General features: G+C 41.7%; 1 long non-coding RNA gene across 6 annotated transcripts in view; it reads right to left on the bottom strand.

Moving 5' to 3' along the window:
* The window catches only part of LOC141097365 (uncharacterized), an 868,065-nt gene that overhangs the window by 387,124 nt on the left and 464,386 nt on the right, over positions 1–16,555 (bottom strand). For all 6 annotated transcript variants that reach the window (XR_012233931.1, XR_012233929.1, XR_012233928.1 and 3 more), the window contains one exon: positions 7,746–7,955. This is a non-coding gene — a long non-coding RNA (uncharacterized lncRNA). The remainder of the gene's footprint in view (positions 1–7,745; positions 7,956–16,555) is intronic.

The raw sequence follows: 16,555 nt of genomic DNA, 5'->3' as shown, positions 1-16,555 counted from the left end.
TTGGGTCCATCGCTTAGTCTCCACCATGTTTCCTGTTTTTTTCCCATGGTCTGCAGGGCTGATGTCACATTGACATTGCTGTAGCCAATCACTGAAGTCAATAGCTCTGCCCGGGCAGAAGGCACAAGTCGCTCAGAGCCACTGAGCACACTGACTGACTGCAGCGCTGTCGACATGATGTCAGAGCTGCAGACAATAACAGACACTGGAAGGAGCCGTGGAGGCTTAACTTTGGACCCAAGGAGGGCAAGTAAAGCGCAGATTGTTTTTTATGAAACTGGAAAACTCCTTCAATGAGCTTATATTAAAAGATACTTTCATACTTGTTCTCTGAAAAGACTTCAGGTTTTCCAACGTTCTCATTTTTGTAGAGATTTGATTGGAGAGATAAATAAATAAATATTTTTTAAAAGCAACAGTGCCACTCTGGTTCACAGACTGTGTCCGGTACTACAGTTAAACTACTTACCCTTCTATATGGCTTAGAATAAAGCAATATCAGACTCGGTGATGTTGCTATGACTGATCTGCACAAAATATATTGATAAGCCGTAGATGGTGTCGAAGCAGGGCATCTAAGAAATGACAACTGTGATCTTACATGCTGTACGTGCGCCTACACAGCGGAATAATGGAGGTCTGAAAAAGTCATGGCAGATGTACACCCACATTTCCCAGCGCTGGTGAAGACGTATAGAGAACCCCGGCTTCTCCCACCATGATACAGCCCAGCGGGGCGGCTGCAGCATCCACAGCGCCTCTTGTTCTTCAACACTGTACAAGCATCAAGACAGCCATAAAAAGCCGAGATCAGGGGTCATCGCAGCCTTTGTCGCAGCAGGTTTTACATTTCAATGTCCTATACTTCCCACCAATCAGGAAAAATGCAACGCCGGTGAAATGAGGACAGCTTATCATTCTGGAGCCTGATGCAGGAAATGAGCTGGAAGGACAATAAACAATACGCTTTTCATAGGTGAAGCCTCCGCATCAACAGTATTATGTGTATGGACAGGCTGCATTAACCGGAGGCTTTCTGGCAGGTGGCGGCTGTGGGAGACCATATGTATTAACAGCGGTTCTGTAATGCTTGCTAGTAAATGAATCGCTCCCATTATAAGCCAAGGGAAAATAAAATCTTTTGCCATTGTTTGACCATTTTGATAGACCCTGTATATATAAGTAAGAGCTTGCCCTTGGCTCCCACAGGGTAGTTAGTGTGGACGAGGCCTTGAACCCACTATATATTACACCCCATATAATTACAGCGGATCGCCCAAATGTTTCTCTTTTGCACATAATTGAAAACTTTTCTAAGCAGTTTTGCCGGAGACAATGCATGAGGTTTTCCGGGGACATTTTTTTTTCTTACTTAAAGAAGCACTCCCATCAAAATATTTATCCTCCTAATATATTCCAACATCATATTATTTAGCACTGTGCACTGACATTCAGGGCTGTGGAGTCGGTAAGCCAAACCTGCAACTCTGACTCCTCAATTTCCCATCCACCAACTCCGACTCCACAACTCCGACTCCCACATATATTGCTTATATTTAAGTGAAAAATGTATTGTAGTACAATGTGAACATCAGACATTTAATCATTTCTATGATGCAATAATCAAGATATTTAGATAGAACATAATATCTATTTATTGCAATACAACTTTAGAACACAAAAAACTGTAATAAATTGTAAATATGTAATACACTATGTAATATCTATTATATATACAGTATATATATCTATATATAAAACACTATGTAATAAACTATGTAAGTGGCAAAAAACAGTTTTCAACAAAAACATACTAAATAACATTTGTGCACTCTATGAATTTGTTCTAAGAAATAGAATTGCCTCCATCAGATCCTCCTTCATAGATGACCTCAAATCTGACCTAATAATTTTAAGGCCAGAGGACAACCTCTCTACACTAACTTGGGTTGGAGGCAAAGCCGTAACCACATGGGAATATCTCTAACAATTTCCAAGTATAAAGGAATTGCCTCATGCACAGTCAGTTTTGAGGAACGGTTGAATTTTTCTTTTTCTTTGAGAGCAAGTGAAACATTTTGCTGCAATATGGTCAATCTGCTGCTATAGGAGACGGAGTGAAATCTTTTTCCTTGCGGCAATGCTTTGCCTGCTCCATATCATCCAAATACTTGTCAAAGTCAAACTCCTCATCTGATGAGGATGAAGATATGGCAGCAGTAGCACGGTCATGACCCAAGTCCTCTTGCGCCTGGCAGTCCTCCTGTAGGCCACTCATCCTAACTGCTACCTCAGTCAGAGCTTCTTTTCCTTTAGTAAGCTGTTGATCATCAAGCAATATACGATGACTTTGGTCCACATAAACAGCTGCCAGAAATATTTTATTTTCCAATAGCTGTGTCTCTCTCCATTTCATTGAAGCAGAAATGCCAGAAATGCCCCATAACAACACTTCCTGTCTTGTGTTGTTATGGGGTCACTAGTGGAAATGTTCGACTTAATGCCGTGTAAGTTGTGCCAGAAAACTGTCTGCACATTTAGGAATTAAGGAGGCAGCCTAACCCTAGTTACATTTTGTAGATATGATTATTTTTTTTTAGTTTTTTAGTAAATCCATGATGAACATTTGAAGAATGAAGCCTGTAGGGGGTGCTCCTGCTGCTATTATATGGTTATTTATATTTAGTTATTTCACTCATTTATATAGCGTCATTAATTCCACAGCTCTTTATAGACATTATCATCACTGTCCCCGATGGGGCTCACAATCTAAATTCCCTGTCTTTGGAGTGTGGGAGGAAACCGGAGAACCCTCAGGAAACCCACGCAAACACGGGGAGAACATACAAACTCCTTGCAGCTGTTGTCCTTGGTGGGATTTGAACCCAGGACCCCAGCGCTGCAAAGCAGCAGTGCTGACCACTGATCCATCGTGCCACCAAGGATTTTAACCCATTATCCCCTGGGCGATTTTCCATGCTTTTGTTTTCGTTTTTAATTTTTCCTCTCCTTCCAAAAGCCATAACTTTTGTATTTATACGTCTACATAGCTGTATGAGGCCTTGGTACCTTGTTTTTTGCGGAACAAGTTGTACTTTTTATTGACACGATTTATTCTACCACATATTGTACTGGAAAACTGGAAACAAAAATTCCAAGTGCGTTGAAATTGGAAAACAAATTCAGTTCCACAGTGATTTTTTAAGATTTTTTATTTACCATGTTCACTATATGGTAAAACTGACCTGGCAATATGATTCTCCAGATTGGTATGAAGACACGGATACCAAACATGTATAGGTTCTTTTTAAGTGGTGAAATAAATAATTTTGCCTTTGTCGCCATTTTCCTCAACCGGTGACGTTTTCGTTTTTCAGGATCTGGGGTCGGGTGATGGATTATTATTTGTGCTTTGAGCTGACATTTTTACCCATATCGTTCTGGGGTAGATACGATATTTTATAATAAAAACCGCAGAGGCGCTCAAGTATATATAGGGACTCCAGCAGTAAAAGTAGAAAGACACCAGTCACCATAGATGTCAAAGGGAAAGTCTGTATAGATAAATGACCTAACCCCTTCTGCTTTGCAAGGTAATCTTGGTTTCTTGCACTACAATTAGCAATAAACATCCAAAGGTATATATATGACTTTTTTAGTGTTACTTATTGTTGTTCTCTGCCCAAACCTGGTTCTTTTATTGTGCTCTGGACTTTGATTTTTTCTTTTTTCCTCTTCAAATCCATTTGAGTAAGACAATAGATACCAGTGACCCTAAGCGCAGTAGTAATTCATTTATAGATACGATATTTTGACCGCCTCTTATCGCATGTTATTGCAATGTTGTTGGCTGCCAAAAAAACGTAATTGTGGCTTTTTCATTTTTTTTTCTCGTTACTCCGTTTTCCGATTGGATTATGTACTTTATGTTTTGAAAGCTCGGACTTTTACAAAAGCAGCAATAGCAAATTATCAGTGAAGCTCCTGCTGTAGATGCTGGGGGCCAGTTCCTGTAACACTGGCCCTGCATTCATCAATCACATAATCACTGGATCCAGAAACAAAAGCTCAGTCAATGCTTCTTGTACTGTAGACGTAGTGATTGTTCAACATTGTATTTATCACGATAGAGAAGGCAGAGATGGTAATAAACCATCTCTGCCTTCTTTATGGAGAGTCAGGCTGTGTCTGAGGTCTGACAACTGGCTCCCCTCTACTGTACGATGTTGACCTATGCAGCAATGATTTAGAAAGTCACTGCAGAGTACAATCGTGACTGTCTCTGGGTGGTCCAGAAGTTGGTAAATAGCACCTGATATTGGTCATAAATATGTAATTTTGTACCAAGAGCAAATGCTACTGTTCCTTAATTATTTGATTTTTGTTCTCGAGACTTGACCTCCTCTTCCTTGTATTTAAATCTACTCTCCTTATCTTAGTCAAAGAGATGAGACCCTTCTTTCTTCTTTGTGGGCGTTTTCTTCAGGATCAGGCCCATTTGGCTAGCAAGATTTACGTACAGGGAAAAGAGGATACCTTTTTCTGGAGCAGATGGATGTAGGAGCCTAAAACAAGACCAGATTCAGGAGAAGAGCGGCATTTATGTATGGGGTGTGAACTGAACTGTCACATTCCTACCACTGAAGACATCAGTTGTGTGAATGGTTTTATGTGTCTTATGTATATATTGTGCCTTGTGATATGTTCCTGTGTGATATGTTATGTATATATAAGTATTGAAGTCAAGTGTAATACACATAAAGTACAATAAAGCAGGATGTGATAGAGAAAGGTATAAGATAAGCATTGTTTGTATAGTGTGTAGTGTAAAGCCCCCTTCACACATAGCGAGATCGCTAGCGATATCGCTAAAGCGTCCTGGTCCATTTCTCGTCATCGGCTTCCTGCTGGCGCCAACGAGCAACTCCATGGACGCGGGCGGAAGACGTCACCCTCGCTGCGTGTGACAGGTAAGCGACGACCCTAGACCGATGCTGCATCGCTAGTGGGATCTGCCTGTGTGGCAGCTCACTAGCGACCATTTAGCGATGCACCAGTGATCCTGACTTGATCGTATCGTTGTCGGGATCGCTGGTACATCGTTAAATGTAACGGGACCTTAAGGAAGTACTGCCCAGCAACAGACAGCAGGAGCAGAAGTAGTTAAAGGTTGGAACTAGCCACAGGAGGCTTAGAGATAGGGACATGATTTGCTTCCTGGATAGAATTAGATAGAATTTGGAGAGTAAAGGCCCTGTTACACATAACAATGTCCCAGCGATCCCACCAATGATCCGACATGTCACATAGCCAGCCCCTCCAGCGATCAGGACCAGCGAGCAAGCTGGTTTCGAATGTAAACAGCGGGTATCTAAGAGCCGCGCAGCTCTTGGATAGCCGCTGTTTACCCTGGAAACCAGCGTGCTCTGGTATCTAGGGTAAACAGCAGGTATCCAAGAGCCGTGATGCGTGCTGGACAACGATCAAAAAATGGCCCAGGATGATCGTGCATGATCAGCGATACCTGGCAGGGGGGGCCGGTCGCTGATCCCCGTCACACAGCGATATCGCTGGAGAGATAGCTGCTGCATCACAAAATCAGCGATCTCACTAGCGATCTCGCTGTGTGTGAGGGGGTCCTAAGAAGTGTGCAGTTCTGCCAAGGGGTGATCCACAGAGACTGTAGCGAGGAATAGTGAGATCCTAAAGGGAGTTACTGATGAGGCTTAGAGGCCTTACAGAAGATGTTATCGGATAAGACGCTGAGTCACAACAAACCCAAGAGCTTGCTAGTGCCGATGGTAATGGACCTAAAGTGGGCAAAGTGTGGGACTAGTGGGGGTCCTGAGCAGTAGATCCAGGGTGTCCATAGTGATAGGACGTGGAACCACTGAACGAGTAGAGAGAAACTTGCTATTCAGAACTGTGGTCTAGAAGGTGGGTTATGGAAATATAGAGACGAAACAGATAAGCTGCAGAGCTCCGGAGTATCCTACAGAAGAAGGCCACAGATGGAAGGAAAAGGCTTCTTACTGTGAAGGAAAAGTGTTTAAGACTGTGTATCCGCTATTACTTGTACATAACACTTACCAACTTCAGTAAAGTCATCATGCTTGAACACAGGTCTCTTTTATTAATCTGTGGAATTCCTGGTCCTGGTCGGCCAAAGTCATCGACTAAAGGCGACCTGCACGGGCGTAAGGCCCAGACACCATAAACACCAACACCCAGCCAGGACCCACTCTTTGCCTCGATCATGGCTACCGCCTTGTGCCGCGCTACATTTACCATTACATAAAAGTGGCAAGTGACAAGTCTTCTTTACATTTTTGTTCACAACCATGTAACTTACATTTTTCCCAATGTTTCCCAACCCTTGAATGTCGGTTTGGACCCACGGGACTCAGTCTCTGAATGATGCACCCTGGTGCCATATTCAGGGCAGCTTACAAGGAGGGCTCTAGGGCTTCTGTGGCACCCAGACTGATTTCTTAAAACTTCCACTTTTTCACCTGGGAAATTGATGAAACATCTACAGGGTGGGCCATGTTAACACGTGAGGAGCGGATAGAAATTGTGCTGATGTCTGGTGAAAGCAGTGCCCGGGTCATTGCAGCAGATTTCAATGCAAGACACCCTACACAAGAAAACGGTCACCATTCCCATGTTTATTTAGGTGTATCCCTATAAATGGCCCACCCAAGAAAGTTTGCCTCATCACTGAGCATAATGTTCTGTGTAAACTGAAGGTCCTGTTCCAATTTTTGTTTTGCTCATTCTGCAAATTCAGGGCGCCGATCTGGGTCATCCTCGTTGAGATGCTGCAGCAGCTGGATTTTGTAAGGGTGCCATTTGTGAGTAGCTAATATCTGCCGAAGGGATGTTCGACTGATGCCAGATTTCTTGTGAACTTCTCAATAAGTTTCATGTGTCACATGACCCTCTGCCCATTGGAAAAAATAAAGTTTGATCCAAAATGGCTGACTTCAAAATGGCCGCCATGGTCACCACCCATCTTGAAAAGTATCCCTCCTCCCATATACTAATGTGCCACAAACAGGAAGTTGAGATCACCAACCATTCCCATCTTATTTAGGTGTATCCATATACATGACCCACCCTGTATTTGCATTATTTGTCAGACCACTTGCATAATATTTGCGCTAATTTAGATTTTACATCAATATTTATTAAGATTTTACTAGATAAATCCAAACAAGCAAGCAACAATACCCATATAGAACAAGCAGGATGGAAACAATAGGAACCCGAAACCCTTCTTACAAAACAAAACCCAAAATACTGTGATAACGTTTGGAATGAAGAAAAACTTTTCAAGCTTTGATCTGTATGAAAATCCACAAAAATAATTCTGTTATCACTTTTTCTACTCCCGAAGGTACAAGCTGCTGTTGTGGCCATTTTTCCTTCCTGTGTAATCAATAACAGCTTTTTATCATAAAAAATATTGCTCTCAATAGCGCCACCTGGTGTCATCCGTTGATATTGCATATATTTGTTAAACAGTTTTCGGAATGCTTCTCCTGCGGCGTGGTGACATCACGTGGTGTGCCGCCGCGTTATATTGCAACCCTTCGCCAATGACGAAAAATATACGCATATGTTATGAAATGATAAAAGACGGTTTGTAGGTTCTGGCACGTGGATCGCGTAGGTCAATACTCAATATTTGAAATCAATAGGGGTCTTAAATGGGGGACGGAAGTAAAGTGCGAGTCACTTACGTTTACTGCGGCCGTCCGTGTCCTCGGTGAATTATGAAAACATGATAGTGAACGCATGAATGTTCGCAGTCGGGCTTCCAGATGCTTTGCAGAAATATCCCATTCTCAGCACATTCCTTCTTCAGAGATGACTTACTGATTCCTCCACTAGATGGCAGTCACTACATCTTTCAAGTTCAGGAACTCGGAAGAACAATGGAGTCCTTTATTCTGCAAAAGTTAAGAAAATGGCCAGTTTTTGACAGTGGAACAGATGTACAAGGCAGATATTAACTCTTTCAGATTTTTTTCTTCCTTTTTTTTTTTTTAAATAAAAGCCTGCAGCCCAATGATAATGACCAGTTATACCTGTGGGGTTATTTATAGGCAGTGATTATTAACAGCTCCCTGATAGAAGGACAGCGATTGTGTATTTTGACAAGTCTACATTAGTCATGTTTGACTTCTGAGCAGCTTTCCCCGGGAGAGACTTCTCAGAACCCCTAATTAGACATGCTTTCTACATTCCAGATCCTTTTGCAGATACCCAGATGTTCTTCTTCTCCCTAATAATCTCCACAGTCGCAGAAAAAAAAAAAAAAGATGGATCTGATAAATTACAGAATTTCAAGTGAGGAGGGATAGCGGTATTATTTTATTATTTTATTGTTTATTTATTGCATTTTATTAAGTTCCACAATATGATCCACGGTTTGTATGACAGCTCGGATCCTTAGGTCGTGTATAAATGTGCAAAAAACACGGACACTTGGGGCATCTTAAAGATAAATGTAGCGGTTTGTATGCATAAAATATGTAATATGCCCGGCGGCGTGGCTACAGGGCGTGCAGAGGTTGCAGTCGCACCTGGGTCTTGATGCCGGAGGAAGCTCAAGGGTCTGCCAACAGCCGGCAATTATAAACAGTGGAGGGAAGGAGAGCACCCCTGTGTGGATTCGGCATTGGACGCTGGAGTGTGAAGCGATAGCACTGAACAAACACACAATTAATTCCCGATTACCGTCAGCGGGTGCATAGGAAGCAGGAGAGGCTTCTTCAGGGGGTACTAGTGTGGGGAAGGTGACTTGACAGACAGACGTGACTGGTAGAAGGAGGGGACGGTTTGTGCACTAGTGACAGAGATTGACAGGTTAGAAAGGTAACAGCAGGGAAAGACAGAAAAGGGAGTGCAGTACCGTGAAATGACCACAAGATGGCAGGGGAGAGAAGTGCAGGACTTAACATCAGCTTAGGGATTAGGAATCCGCTTAGTCATGGGGGGGGTGGGGAGATAGGAGCCCGGGTGGGAAATTCCCCTGTGAGAGAGGGGATAAATAGAAGAAGGCGGGGCCCCAGGAGAGTTTTTTAGTCCCGGGAGCAGCTCAGGAGAAGCTGGAGAAAGTGAGAAGAGCTCGGCCAGGGGGACAGACAAAGGAGAGACAGTCAGGGGGGGTGGTCCTGACCCGACGGACTGCAGGACAGGCAAGAAGAGGCAGCCAGGGGGGAGACCCTGACTTAACGGACCGCAGAACAGACGAGGCCCCGGGGGTACCGATTGGAAGACGACTTCGGGCAGGTGAAGCGCTGGGGGTAGATTGGTCTAGGACAGCCCCCAGTGAAAGATCCGCGAGGTGCGTTACTGCGAATGGAGATGAAGAATAGGTACCCGGGCCTGGCGATACAGTGGTGTAAAGAAGCTGCGGTGCGTGTTTGGTGGTCGTCAGGATGACGACAAATAAATCCAGAACTGTTACAAGTGGAAGCTGTCTCCGTCTCGTCTTTGCCTCGTCTGGTAAGCAGTGGTCCACCCCCCCTAGCCTGGCCCCCTACTACACTAGAGACTAGGAGCGGTGCCACATTGACCGCCCTAATCACTTTCCAACAATCTGGCTTAGCATGATCCTTGTTCTATCGGCTCAGACTTTGCTTCTCTAAATATATTAAAAAAACAATTCCAATATGGAGCCAAATCTTTCCTGATCAATCAAGATGTTTCAGGACAATGGCAAAGTATCACTGTGCACACAGTAAAGAATGCCTAGACTCTCTGCTCGTACAGTAAAGAATCATACATTGCCCTTTCTGACGTACGTTTACAGCCGAAGCCCTTAGCCATAGAATGATGAAGGTCTTCGCCCAGAAACGTACGTCAGAACGAGCAATGTTTTTTAATTGTCTGGACGACTTTTTTTCTAACGACGTGAAATAAAGTTACATATTTTTTATCCATACGACCATGTGAATCCTTTTCTTCCTTTGTCAATTTTCTCCGGCGGTCAACGGTATTGGATCCGTGCCGTTTAACAAGGAGCGACTCCACATTTACCGCACAGTGAGGGTCTTACCTAATTTTCTTTTTGAGCTTCTTCTATGTTTAGTAAAGAATCATAGTTTGTGATGATGTGATGGTTAACCTCTGCCCTGTAAACCAGTGTTCACCAAACTCCAGTCCTCACAGCCCCAACACATCATGGTTTCTTTCAGGATTACTTGTGAGCAGTGACACTATGGATTCTTTACTGTATGAGAAATGACACTATAGATTCTTTACTGTACAAGCAGTGACACTAGGGATTCTTTACTGTGCAAGCAAACAGTTACACTATGAATTCTTTAACTGTGTGAGCAGTGACACTATGGATTCTTTACTGTACGAGTAGTGACATTATGGATTATTAATTGTTGGGCAGGGAGAGTATGGATTCTTTACTGTGCAAGCACTGACACTATGGATTATTTACTTACGAGCATTTACAATCGATTGTTTACTGTATGAGCAATGAAAATATGGATTCTTTACTGTGTGAGCCATGAGATAATGGATTTTCTACTGTGTGAGAATTGACACAATGGATTCTTTACTGTGCGAGCACTAATACTAGAGATTCTAAACTGTACGAGCAGTGAGACTATGGATTTTTTACTGTGTGAGCAGTGAGACTGGATTATTTACTGTTCAACGGTGACACTATAGATTCTTTACTGTGCAAGCAGTGAGACTATGGATTCTTTGTTGTGCAAGCAGTGAAATATGGAGTCTTTACTGTACAAACACTGAGACAATGGATTCTTCACTGTGTGAGCCATGAGATTATGGATTTTTTACTGTGTGAGCAGTGACACTATGGATTATTTACTGTGCGAGCAGGGGTACTAGAGATTCTAAATTATATGAGCAGTGAGACTATGGATTTTTCACTGTGCAAGCAGTGAGACTATAGATTCCTTACTATGTGAGCAATGAGATTATAGATTCTTTACTGTACAAGCAGTAACATTATGGATGCTTTGTGGTGCGAGCAGTGAAGTATGGAGTCTTTACTGTGCAAACAGTGAGACAATGGATTCTTCACTGTGTGAGTAGTGATTAATGCTAGTAATGATTCTTTACTATGAGAGAAGTGAGAGTATAGATTCCTTACTGTGCGAACATTGAGACTATGGATTCTTTACTGTGCGAGCAGTGACATTATAGATTCTTTACTGTATGAACAATCAGACATTGGATTCTTACTGTACAATCAATGAGATTATGGATTACTTACTTTGTCAGCAGTGGTACTATGGATTCTTTACTAACCGAGCAGTGAGGGACAATCTGCCGTATGAAGTTGTAATAATCGAATCATTAAAGAACTACAAGAAGACTTGGACGCCTTTCTTGATAATTATAATATTACAGGCTTATGGGCACTAGATTCTGTGATGGGATGTTGATCCAGAGAACTAGTTTAATTGCCTTATGTGAAAAAATAATTTTTCTTCTAATTCTCTGGATTAAAACTTTGGGTAATAGGTTGCATTCTGTGGACCTTAAAACTAAGAAACAGTGAAATATCATGAAAGGCACATGGGAAATGTAGGGCTCTCCTGGATACGGACTTATTGTTTTGAGTCATACATGTTAGATATTCAAATGCCATAAAATGAGAGTGCCAATAAATAAATGGGTGAAGAGTAATGGCAGGTTATGTCCACTTTCAGCATTACCTGATGTCCGTTCTTAACCCCTACACCCAGAAGCCTGTTTTCACCTTCCTGACCGGGCCAATTTTTACAATTCTGACCACTGTCCCTTTATGAGGTAATAACTCTGAAACGCTTCCATGGATCCAGATGATTCTGACAATGTTTTCTCGTGACATACTGTGCTTCATGTTAGTGGTAAAATTTCTTTGATATAACTTGCGTTTATTTGTAAAAAAAAAAAAAAATTGCAATTTTAAAAAGCTTTAAATTTTTAATACTCTTAAATCATAGAAACATATCGCGCAAAATAGTTAATAAATAACATTTCCCACATGTCTACTTTATATCAGCACAATTTTTTAAACATAACTTTTTTCTTAGGAAGTTGTAAGGTTTAAAATTTGACCAGTTTTTACAACAAAATTTGCAAAGCCATTTTTTTAGGGGCCACTTCACATTTGAAGTGACTTTGGGGGGCCAATATCACAGAAAATACTCAAAAGTGACACCAATCTAAAAACTGCACCCCTCAAGGTGCTCAAAACCACATTCAAGACATTTATTAACACTTCAGGTGCTTCACAGGAATTTTTGAAATGTGGCAGGAAAAAACAAACATTTACTTTTCTTTCACAGAAAATTTCATTTAGACCTAATTTGTTTTCCTTTCGCAAGGGTAACAGGAGAAAGTGCACCATACAATTTGTTCTGCAATTTCTACTGATAACGCCAATACCCCATATGTGGGGGAAAACTACTGTTTGGACGCATGGCAGGGCTTGGAAGGGAAGGAGCGCCATTTCACTTTTTGAATGTAAATTTTAGTGGAATAATTAGCTGATGTATAGTGTCAGATCTGACAGGCTGGGCAGAAGGCATGTCAACGCCAGCTCTCACAAGCCACCTTACCTGCTTGACCCTGAAGGACCCCGCTGTCACCTGCGGTGGCCAGGGGTCTCTATGGAGACCATCAGGATGACGAGATCACATTGCATTACCTGATGGCAGCGCGCAATGATCTGATTCCCTGCGCGATGCTCATCTATGCCGCTGTCAGCAGTGACAGCGTCATCAGATGAGTTAAATGCCGGCAATCAGTGCTTGCACCAATCGTTGGCGTTGCAGCGGTGTGTGAGTGCTCACACACACAGAGCTGACACCCCCAGCCAATTGCCACGGTGATCAGCGTGAGGCTGCGTAATCAGTGTGTTGTACCTATACTGCTGCTTGTGATAACGCAGCTCCCGCAGAGCAGTACAGGTGCGGCGCATGTCTGGAAGGGGTTAAAGATATTACAATATAAAACGTTACCGTTTTGACTCCTCATCTCCCAGCAGTCAGCAGTTTTCCAGAGGTGAAAAGTTTGAGCATAGCCATAAATCAGTTAAAATATACAGCGGGTGAAAGTATTGAACACGTCACCGATATTCTAAGAAAATACATTTCTAAAGGTGCTATTGGCATGAAGTTCTCACCAGATGTTGGTAACAACCCATCCAATCCACACAGGCAAAGAAATCAAACCAGAGATGTTCATAAATGAAGTTATGTGTAACACTGAGAAATGACAGAAAAAAAGTATTGAACACATGAAGAAAGAGAGATGCAAAAAGTAATGGAAAGTTCCGACACCACTGAGCTCCTATAGCCACAGAAACATGTGATTAGGTTGACAGAGGGAGATCACTCCCTCTGTCTGCTCATTGGAGCACCCAGAAGAAGCTGGACGCCAGGTGTACCTCTGCCACAGGTATATTGTTAGCCTTCCATATGATGTCTATTTTCATCTAGGTTAGGGACTCTACCATGTTCCTCCTTAGATCTAGGTCAGGTTTGTCACAAATTCATATTGTTTACCCAAGGTTTACCAGAACCTAGGATATTATATAATAGATGATAAAGTTGCATTGCTTTTGTGACCTCATAATTTTATTTTATATTGTACTGCCCAGCTATATGTTATTGATTCAGTGGAGGGTTCTTTTTGCTTGTTTTTTTACGGCATTCTGTTAACATTATTCATTATTAAGAAACTGATTGGTTTCAGCAGCTGGTTTAGCTATATGCTGTACCCTTCTATGCTTAGTGTTTAGCTCTTTCTAGATTCTGTCTGGCTTCCCCTATTTACAGTTACTCTTGCTTTTTTATTCCTGTTTTATACTTATCTTGAATAAAATTCTTGTTTTTAAATTGATTGTTATTTGTGGGATCTCTTCATTGTCGTATAAAGACTTATATGGGACTAGTTTTGTACTAAGTAGTAAAGGTGTATTAGCAATGGGACTAGTAAGCATTGTAAAAAAAAAAGAGAGAAAAAATTATTTTTAAGTGTAAGAAAAATTAGCAATAAAAACTCCCTAATCCCAAATAAAAAAAAAATATTTGTGTAAAAAGCAAATCTTTACAAGAATGAAAGCTATTGGCAACAAATAATACAGCGTGCAAATATATATATATACAGTGGGGAAAAAAAGTATTTAGTCAGTCAGCAATAGTGCAAGTTCCACCACATAAAAAGATGAGAGGCGTCTGTAATTTACATCATAGGTAGACCTCAACTATGGGAGACAAACTGAGAAAAAAAAATCCAGAAAATCACATTGTCTGTTTTTTTTTTCATTTTATTTGCATATTATGGTGGAAAATAAGTATTTGGTCAGAAACAAAATTTCATCTCAATACTTTGTGATATATCCTTTGTTGGCAATGACAGAGGTCAAACGTTTTCTGTAAGTCTTCACAAGGTTGCCACACACTGTTGTTGGTATGTTGGCCCATTCCTCCATGCAGATCTCCTCTAGATCAGTGATGTTTTTGGCTTTTCGCTTGGCAACACGGACTTTCAACTCCCTCCAAAGGTTTTCTATAGGGTTGAGATCTGGAGACTGGCTAGGCCACTCCAGGACCTTGAAATGCTTCTTACGAAGCCACTCCTTCGTTGCCCTGGCGGTGTGCTTTGGATCATTGTCATGTTGAAAGACCCAGCCACGTTTCATCTTCAATGCCCTTGCTGATGGAAGGAGGTTTGCACTCAAAATCTCATGATACATGGCCCCATTCATTCTTTCATGTACCCGGATCAGTCGTCCTGGCCCCTTTGCAGAGAAACAGCCCCAAAGCATGATGTTTCCACCACCATGCTTTACAGTAGGTATGGTGTTTGATGGATGCAACTCAGTATTCTTTTTCCTCCAAACACGACAAGTTGTGTTTCTACCAAACAGTTCCAGTTTGGTTTCATCAGACCATAGGACATTCTCCCAAAACTCCTCTGGATCATCCAAATGCTCTCTAGCAAACTTCAGACGGGCCCGGACATGTACAGGCTTAAGCAGTGGGACACGTCTGGCACTGCAGGATCTGAGTCCATGGTGGCGTAGTGTGTTACTTATGGTAGGCCTTGTTACATTGGTCCCAGCTCTCTGCAGTTCATTCACTAGGTCCCCCCGCGTGGTTCTGGGATTTTTGCTCACCGTTCTTGTGATCATTCTGACCCCACGGGGTGGGATTTTGCATGGAGCACCAGATCGAGGGAGATTATCAGTGGTCTTGTATGTCTTCCATTTTCTAATTATTGCTCCCACAGTTGATTTCTTCACTCCAAGCTGGTTGGCTATTGCAGATTCAGTCTTCCCAGCCTGGTGCAGGGCTACAATTTTGTTTTTGGTGTCCTTTGACAGCTCTTTGGTCTTCACCATAGTGGAGTTTGGAGTCAGACTGTTTGAGGGTGTGCACAGGTGTCTTTTTATACTGATAACAAGTTTAAACAGGTGCCATTACTACAGGTAATGAGTGGAGGAAAGAGGAGACTCTTAAAGAAGAAGTTACAGGTCTGTGAGAGCCAGAAATCTTGATTGCTTGTTTCTGACCAAATACTTATTTTCCACCATAATATGCAAATAAAATGAAAAAAACAGACAATGTGATTTTCTGGATTTTTTTTCTCAGTTTGTCTCCCATAGTTGAGGTCTACCTATGATGTAAATTACAGACGCCTCTCATCTTTTTAAGTGGTGGAACTTGCACTATTGCTGACTGACTAAATACTTTTTTTCCCCACTGTATATATTAGAAATAAAATATAATAATACAAATATAATATAAATAACAGAATTTATGTTTTTTTTGGTGATTTAATTTCAATAACAGTGTAATAAAAGTGATCCAAAAGTAGCATAAGCCACAAAATGGCAGAACTGAAAGCTTGTCATGAAAAATGTAAGCCTCCATAGAGGTACGCTGATGCCAGAAATGCTTGTTTTTTTATTATTCCTTCTCACAAAGAGTTAATAAAAGTTTGTTAATAAGTTATGTTTCCAAAATTAAGCCTGTGATGAGCGAACACCTTATCAGAGCATGCTTGTGTGCTAATAGGGTATCTTCAGCATGCTTGAATAATATGTTCGAGACTCCACGACTGAATGTCTCGAATAACAAATTTCCAATCTAACTTTAAAAACAACAGTTCATCCGTAGAGTCAATTATACAGATTTTCCTGCAATTATTTACTGTTTCTTATATGTGGAAAGGGAGATATCAGATTAACTAAAACTAGTAGTATGGTTGAATACTATAGTCCAACAATAAAAATGATGCTTGGGCTTGTAGTAATCTGCCATGCCAGTGCTGACAAATTAAAGTGCAAGTTACATGCAAATTAACCTGTCAGTGCATTAAGGGTGTATAAATGCACTTTATCAGCATTAACATGGCACCAATGCACTTCCAGGCTACTTTGCATATAAGCCATAAAGTTCATTTCTCAAAGCAGCCACATCAGATTATGCCAAAAGGCAGGCTAGGACTGGCCACCCGGGGAGCAGGATTAAGGCCCCGTTACATTTAGCGATGCACCAGTGAT

Source organism: Dendrobates tinctorius, unplaced genomic scaffold (assembly GCF_039654945.1).
Source record: "Dendrobates tinctorius isolate UK_male_01 unplaced genomic scaffold, ASM3965494v1 ptg000084l, whole genome shotgun sequence".
Taxonomy (NCBI): domain Eukaryota; kingdom Metazoa; phylum Chordata; class Amphibia; order Anura; family Dendrobatidae; genus Dendrobates; species Dendrobates tinctorius.
Note: the sequence above shows the minus strand (reverse complement) of the source record. Positions and strands in the feature narration are given on the sequence as shown.